Here is an 8,906-nt window from a genome sequence, read left to right on the forward strand (position 1 = left end):
GCATCTCACAAACTCTGAGCCTGAGAAACGTACCTAATTTCTAGAGCTGAACAAAAGGGCGGCCCTTTTTCCTTCCAGGAAAGGAGACATCTCAGGGGATTGTAGGTTTCCTGTCGGACTGCTGTCAAATTAAGGACCTTTTGCCCTTTTTCAGCTCCTTCTCTTGAAAGGATGCAGAAATGCAGTATTATTTAAAAAAATTCAGTGAGAGAAAGGAGCTGTCATCACAGCAGGGTGATGCTGCTGTTAGTAATAATTTTAACGATAATAAAAATAACATCTGGGGACTTCCCTGGAAGTCCAGTGGTTAAGTTGCTGCACTTCCACTCAGGGGGTGCGGGTTGGCGGGTTTGGTCCCTGGTGGGGGAGCTAGGATCCCACATGCCGCGAGGCACAGCCAACAGATAAATAAATAATAACATCTGATATTTATGGAACAATCACTAGAGGCCAAGCACTAGAATAGCGGTTCTCAACCAGGGGTATTTTGGCCCCTTGGGGACATTTGGAAATGTCTGGAGACATTTTTCAATTAGCAATAATCGTACCTCGGATAAACCTCACTGGCTACGATACTGCCACTGCACAAAGCTGGAGACATTTTTGATTGTGACAATGAAGGTGTGGTGGCACGTAGGTGGTTTGCTACTGGCATCTAGCCGGTAGAAGCTAAGATACTGCTAGACATCCTACGATGCACAGGACAGGCCCTCACAACGAAAAATCATCCCACCTGAAATGTCAATAGTGTTAAAGCTGATCAACCTTGCAGTAGATCGAGGCTTTTACACGTATTTAACCTTCAAAATAACCCTATTATTGTCCCCATTTTACAGATAAGAACATCTAAGCTTAAGGTAACTAACAAATTCTAACAACTTGTTTTGACTTTTGAACTTTTAGATTTCTTTTTCTTTTTTTAGGGCAAACACAGGATTTTATCCATCTTTTTTGCAGCCAAGCACAGTCTTATATTGAGATCCAAACACCACTTACTGAGTTCTGATGCTGTTTGAAGGCACATTTAGTATTAAATATTATTAAGTATTAATAATTATTAAAATATTTCTAGAACAAACTTGAATGAGATCATTTTGGTGGTTAATAGTCACTGCTTCTTTTTTTTGAAATCTTTGCCTTGTTTATTTATGACAACGAATGCTAAAACTTGGAGACACATTATCCTACAGAAAGTTTGTATCAGCTTACATTCCTATGAATCATGCTTACATGTCATTGAGAATGAGACACAGATTTTTTTCTTGAGATCGATTTGGTTCTACAATAATTGTAGAACATTTAGGTTTGTTCCATAGCTGGGAATTGGTTCTTTCAAATGTCAGCATGAAAGTTATTCAGCTGAAGCTGACCCAACCCCCATCCCATTCTGGGATGAGACTGGGTAACAGCTGGTGACTGGGGAAGGGGAAGAAAATATTATATAATGTCTACAAAAGTAATGAAAAGTTGACAACTGCTAAGATAAGCAACCAGTAAGATACGGAATGAGAATCTACAGTCATTTAAAAATATGTTTTCTAAGCAAAGTATCCAGACTTTCCCTCAGATCCTCTGTTCTTTATGCCTGACCTCTGATAGTGGTGTAGCATGGGCTGTTGAGAAAACAGTGGTCCTGATGCCTTGAGATTTCAGACAAGAGAGGCAATCTCTCCCTGCAAACCTTGTACAGAATTAGGTCACTGAATTCCAACAGTGTTGGGCCCTTAGGAAGATGACTGCTGTTTTTCTTGTTTTCCTTTTTGATAAATGCCAAGCTCCTTGTCAAAATCTTTATGACTAGAGATGGGAAAAACAGACGTTTTCTTTTGAAATCATTTCTCCGCATCTGGCTTGGGTGTTCTGATCACCTCTCTTTCCTCTGCTCTTTTTTCTTTCCTCTTCTCCATTTTTTTCAACCTTTTCACAGTTCTATTTCCATTTTTTCCTCTCTCCTTATATACTATAAGGACCGCGTAAAATATGGAGCAAGGAAAGGGAGGAGAATTGCCTAAATAATTAGACTGACCATCCAATGGGAAAGTTTATATGCATATGTGCTTTTTCTCCCCCTAGGGAGAGGGTCCATCTCTTTCAACAGGTTTTTAACAGTTTAAGAATCACTACTGTGGGCAGACATGGCAGACCATGCAAAGGCAGAGACATGTAAAGAGAACAATACACTTACAGAAGTCAACAGCAAGAACACAACACAGGTTTCTATGCAGTGTAGGTGGAAATGAGGCTAAACAATGTCGACCACTATCAGAGGGATAACCCAGGGCCTGGATGGAGAAGAGGTCTGAGGCTGACTCAGTACAGTTTAAAGAACTAACTGGAACAAGGATACTGAACAAAACCCAGTTGCTCTCAAGTGGCTGATCCACCAAAAACAGCTGATGGATAGGCCAGCAAAACCCAGCCACCCTACACAGGGACTGTGAATTCCCAGTTCACTGTGTGAAAGCTGGACGAGTGGGCTAGAATGTCCAACTGTTTTATCAATCCTTGATCAAATCTCATCCTCTATCCCCCTCCAAACCAAAATAACATCGACTACATCTGCCTCTGGCCCTGAGAAGGTCTGGCCAACCAGCAAGAGGCTGGCACAAGACTCAGCTCCCTCTTCAAGAGCTGTCTTTATACTTGATTGTATCGTGGGCACATAAAACCACATCGAACTCCCCAGTACTGGGAGAGGAAGTTCTTAGGACCGAAGGGGGTGGAAGCGCTGGACCTGAGGTGTGTTGGGAGGAGGTGATGGTTTTCACTGAATTCCTTTTTATATTTTATTTAGATTAAGTTCTTCTCAGCAGGGTGATTTCTTAATTAGAGCCGCCCGGCCAGGCAGACCTCCAGCTCAGACCCCTGTGCTGCCTTCTAAGGTTTCCTGAGGAATCTTGTCCTGCCTTATTTCCTGACTTCTAATATTTGAATAGTATGCAGTGCATTTCAATGGGAGGAAAAGACATGTAATTTAATCATCTTTATTAGATTTTGCCCATGGATGGGGAGAGGGCAAGGAAAGAGGAGGGATGTGTGTCCTCTCTTTGTTAACTTTTTTTTTCTTTTTCTCTACCTTACTTCCAGTGGTCAAAGGAGGAGGAGACTCAATGGCCTTCTCCTTTCCCTGTATTTTTGAAACAAAAAAGCGAAATATGAACCTTAAGCCCCCATAAGAAGTGTGTTCATTTCAGAACTTTTCAAGACTTGGTGGAGAGATTTACATAAACAAATTACTCAGTTCCTCCTTCGGTAACCTCGATCTGATCCTGAGATCGTGAGTGTAAATGTGGGGCTCCCATAGCTTTTTGTTCTCTCCATCACTATAGAAGTTGCAGACGGTGCTCAGCAAGACGTCAGCCATAAAAAGGAATGAAATAATGCCATTTGCAGCGACGTGGATGGACGTAGACATTGTCATACTGAGTGAAGTCAAGTCAGACAAAGACAAATATCATATGATATCGCTTATATGTGGAATCTAAAAAAAGTTCATAAGTAAATGAACTTATTTACAAAACAGAAAGAGTCAGTCACAGATGTAGAAAACAAACTTATGGTTACCAAGGGGGAAAAGGGGGGTGGTGGAGGGATAAAATTGGGAGATGGGGGTTTACATATACACACCATTATATATAAAATAGATAACTAATAAGAATCTACTGTATAGCACAGGGAACTCTACTCAGTACTCTGTAATGACCTGTATGGGAAAAGAATGTAAAAAAGAGTGGATATATGTATATGTATAACTAATTCACCTTGCTGTACAGCAGAAACTAACATAACATTGTAAATCAACTATACTCCAGGGCTTCCCTGGTGGCTCAGTGGTTAAGAATCCACCTGCCAATGCAGGGGACTCGGGTTCGAGCCCTGGTCCTGGAAGATCCCACATGCCGCGGACCAACTAAGCCTGTACATCACAACTACTGAGCCTGTGCTCTAGAGCCTGCGAGCCACAACTACTGAAGCCCGCCCGCCTAGAGCCTGTGTTCTGCAACAAGAGAAGCCACTGCAATGAGAACCCGCGCACAGCAACGAAGAGCAGCCTCCGCTCACCGCAACAACCAAGACCCAACGTAGCTAAAAATAAAATAAATAAATTTATTAAAATAACCCAATATTCCAATAAAAATTAATTTAAAAAACGAAGACCTCACAAAATGGAGGAAAATTAAAGAGGGAAATGGTCCACAGTGCATTCTCTTACCAGCCCTAAATTGGTGTCATTTTGGCCACCATCCAGGGGAGAGAAACCAGCCTATAGAAACAGAGAGAGAAGATGCAACGAAGGGAGGTTTGTTATGCTGCTGTCCTCAGGATGGGATAGGAAAACTGAGTAGGAATTAACATGAGCAAATAGTCAGCAGGAGCTCTTTCAGAGGAAATAAATCTATTGGAGTTTTCCAAGAAAGGGAGACAGAATTCAGCATGGCACATCAAAAAGATAAAGAAAAATACTGTGTCCACAACTCTTCCAACTGTCGTGCTAAATGCAAAGAAATGCACACCCTTCATGTTTCTGGATTTCCACATCGATGGGCACATTTGATGAGGGTCTGCATTCTTTCATTTACATTTTATTACCCCAAATCCACCCGGACGTGTGCGCACGTGTGTGTACACACACGTGCGCACACACGCACAGACACATACACCCTGCAGCCTGTAACCCTCTCTTATGCCCCTATCCCGTTGATCTTTCTTCACTTAAAAATTATCGGCAAAGAATTTATTCATTTGGGAGAATTCCAGGCACTACATTTACGTACAGTTCCAATGAAATGGGATCCAGACTTTTCAAACCGTGCTGTTTGCAGATAAAACACAAAGGCGGGACCTCATTATCTGGAGACATGGTCCCTTCTTTTCCCTCCTGCCTTTTGTTTCTGAGCAATTTTAAGCTTGTTTGGAAAGTCTCATAACAGGGGCAGAATGTTTTCCACCACATCTATTTCAGGAGGGTTTTTAGTTAAGAATTATGAATTTATCTCTAAACAGACAGAAGAGTTTTACCAAAGCTAGAAAAGACACTTTTGCTAATATCCCATATAGGCTGATCTTAATCCTCTCATTGTTCAAAATGCTTGGTCTATGAGAGTCTTATTTATGTGCCAAATGTCTTTATTAAAGCATTATATTAACACAGAAAAAAAATCCCATTACAATGTGTTTCTCTGTGTGATCAAATGTTATCCACAGTCCTGTTGATACCCTATTTATTCTGAAATCTGAAAAGGTAAAATTCTGATACAGCCCACTGTTTGGCCAAGTTTTTCAAAATTCATTGTAATATGGCTGGAGGGGTTACTAGGTCCTAGCCAGGAAAAGGCCTAAATTTTATCAAGGTAGTAGTCCCTAGCACAAGGAAAACGGAAAAACAGGCCTTGCATGCACCCATAGAAATGGATTCTTGGCAACACTGTACCGTGATTTGACCTGTAGAGACACAATGCATCTGTCATATCCACTTTGATTTAAAAAACCCAAGTGGCACATTTGAAGACAAATTGCACTACTGAATCCAGAGTTGTGGGATGGGAAAAGAGTTTAAAAAGTCAAGAGAAGCAAAGTTTGGTGTGTTTGGATATTGGATTTTGAAAGTGAACTAAAAAAATAATAGCAAGAGTTTTGAATGCAAATTTAATGCATGTTCATTGTAAGGGGGCAAAGTCACTCATAACCCTACCACTGAGAAAGTACATTTGTTGTGGATTCCTAGACTGGATTTCTGCCTTCAGGTGGAAGTGAGTTTGAAACAGTCAGCATTAGGAGGTAGTCTAGAATCGTGGGCCTTATAGGCATTAAGAGAACCTAGAAAGAGAAGAGCCCAGGCTCATAGGGTCCAAGGACTCTGGCCTGTCAGGCAGACTTGGACGGCTAGGTGGACCAAGTAAAGAAATCAGCAGGAGAGTCCAGATGAAGCGGTAGATACAGCGGGACCATGCATGACTGGGTAGCAACAAGATATAGCAACAGAGGTGGGATGGATGTGGCTGACGTCAGAGAGAGAAAGGGGAGCATGCACAGAGCTTGGCCCTGGAGATACATTTCAAATCCTTTAGCCTTTCAAAGATGATTAACCCAAACCACCTTTCTTGCTTCTTCCAGATGCCTTAGTATCTCATATTATTACGAAGTACCTGCCATGTTAAAAATACATGTTTGGGAAGCAAGCGTGATTCTTCTCTTTTCTTTTTAATTGCAGTTGTGATGTACTCACGGCCTGGCATTCGATGAGGTCTGGCTTAGATTAGTCTCTGGCTGAGAGGTGCATGCTAATTTAGTGACTGCAATTATGTCTGTCTCTACCCGCGGCCTGCTCTCTGTGGGACATGCCCTTTGAGTTGTTTTTCTCCAGCAGAAGTAGTGGTTAGGCTGGGCCATCTACAGGTTTTTGCCCCAGGCCCCTTATGACACATATTGGTGAGACAACTGGCCAGGATTAGAGGTATTATCTGTGATACCGAAATTAATTGGCAACGAGGGGGTTGATTTCACGAAAATCATAAGCATCGCAAGCATGTACTCTAATAGAAGTCCCCAGCCATCACAGGTGTGTTTCTGTCTCCCAGCCATTATAATTCTTCCAATAAAATAAGCAAAAGGGAAGAAACGAACTTTCTCTACATACCAGTGCTTTTGCTTGGGGTGTGTCCCACCAGCCACAGGCTGCAGGTAGAGGTGTGCACGTCGGCTGAAGACTCCAGAGCCATCACCAGCCTTTGCTGTTAGTCTGCAGAGATTGACAAAGAGGAAACAAGCTGTATCACCCTGTGCTGGAAAAACTGACAAGTGGGGCAGTGGGTGGGTCCCCCCTCCTGCTGTATTAAAAAACTGCAGAAGCCCCAAGTTTGGAGTTTGGACTGTTTGACCCCAGGGCAAGATAGACTATATATTAAAAACAGATGAACCTATTTGCAGGGCAGGAATAGAGATGCAGACATGTGGACACTGGGGTGGGGGGAGGGTGGGATCAGCTGGGAGACTGGGATTGACATATATACACTACCATGTGTAAAACATATAGCTAGTGAGAACCTGCTGTATAGCACAGGGGGCTCAGCTCGGTGCTCTGTGATGACCTAGATGGGTGGGAAGCGGGTAGGGGGTAGGGAGGTCCCAGAGGGAGGGGATATATGTTTACATATAGCTGATTCACTTCGCTGTACAGCAGAAACTAACACAACATGGTAAAGCAGTTATACTCCAATAAAAACAAACAAAAAAAAAAACCAATTCTAAATCAGTTTTAAAATGCACATTAAGAAGCCCTTTCCCCCTAGCACACCTGGATATTATTCATCAACAGAAAAAAGAATAAGCTACCTGCTCTCTTTAAAACCACCCTCACACTTCTAGATTCACAAATGATTCCAGGAAACCAACTGCTTGAGTCTGCGCGTTTGGGGGTGAGGGTGATGCCTAGAGTGAAGGGTGGAAAGCTCACTGTTACAAAGCTCCATCTGCTGCTTCCTGAGGTGGGGAGCTTGGCTGTGAAGCCACAGGAGGCTGGAGGGGTGGAGGTTGGGGACAGGAAGAGGAGGAAGTGAGCAAGGGGGCGATGCCTGGGAGGGCTCCGGGAGAGTAACCAATTCCTTCGCTGGGGGCAGGTGGAAGTCTCCAGGGTCATTATCGGGCAACCTGCAAAGGCAAGGGAGGAAAGAGATTTCCGGAAGTCTCCCGCTCTCCCTCCTGCCTGCTTCCCTCCTTCTCCTAGCGGTTGATTGCAAGGAACAGAGGAAGGAAGCATGTATCAAACCCAAAGAAGAAAGGACCCCTGCCATTCCCCGCCACGACACCGACCCTGAATTTCAGCAATATTGTGGCAGCGGTGCTTTGCAGAGTAACAGCAGCCAGGGCAGGAGGCAAATCCGATTCCAAAAGGGCTGTTTTCTTTAGCGCTAAGAGCACAGCATAGGTACAGGTTCCATATCAAAGGAAAAGGGATCAAGTCTGTGCAACCTCACATCAGGACCTGGACTGCGGGGGTGGGGTTGGGTGGGGAAGGCAGGTTCAAACCTCAGAGACTTCAGTCAAACACCAGCTATGTTTCTAGACCTCATTTCTGTGGCTCTTCTTCTGAGCAAACACGCAAATCAGAAGACAATCTGGCTCCTAGGCTACAACTGGTACAGGCGAGGGCTGAGCAATGCGGACGGGCTGCCACAGGCTTATCTTCTAGGTCTTGAAAGGTCATTTTGTTTTATTCTGCTAGCTTTCCACCTGCAAGGAATCCCCCTAGGGGAGAGGTGGGTCTTAACTAGCCTTAAAGGGAGTTTCACTCCCTGAACACTTAATGTAAAGGCCTGAGAGAAAATTCCAGGAGCCAGCATCAGAGGTTTTTTTTGTGTGGATAAAGTAGGGGCCTCCACATTTGCATATAATCAAGGGGCACCTGGTCACACCAGTGACTTTCGTCTCTAGCCTCTTCACCTACCAGAGCAAACCTAAGGCAGGCAAGCATCTTGAGTCTGAATTTTCAGGTGGAACGAGAGAAACCCGGCCGGGGGGAGTGATTCGCTCTCAGTTACTTAGGATGAAAAGGGATCACTTTGGGTGAGGAACACTTGCCTATACCTGCACGTTGAGGTTTGCCTGGGAAAGGAGAGTGAGAGAATGTGCTGGGCTTGGTAATTTCTGATGTCTGTCCTAGTCTCTATTGCTAGTATTTTTTCCAGTCCCCAGATCTCACTGAGAGGAAATCAAGCCTTTTATCAGAACTTCCAGCGCCACCATATTTTTCTGGGTCTGCAAGGTTCCCATGAAGCTGTTACTATTATTGCTTTCCCTCTTTCTTACATTTTCTGCGATAAGGGTTAGGAGCTTTTAAGAACTGGTGGCCACCGGGAAGGTGTACAGAAAAGACAAAGGAACTTTTAGTTTGCTCCTTGGAGGGTGTT

At 43.6% G+C, this 8,906-nt stretch overlaps 1 pseudogene; it reads right to left on the reverse strand.

The window, feature by feature from the left end:
• Window positions 1-411: 411 nt before the first annotated feature.
• Window positions 412-593, reverse strand: LOC116746536 (annotated as a pseudogene).
• Window positions 594-8,906: the final 8,313 nt, after the last annotated feature.

Source organism: Phocoena sinus, chromosome 20, assembly GCF_008692025.1.
Source record: "Phocoena sinus isolate mPhoSin1 chromosome 20, mPhoSin1.pri, whole genome shotgun sequence".
NCBI classification, from domain to species: domain Eukaryota; kingdom Metazoa; phylum Chordata; class Mammalia; order Artiodactyla; family Phocoenidae; genus Phocoena; species Phocoena sinus.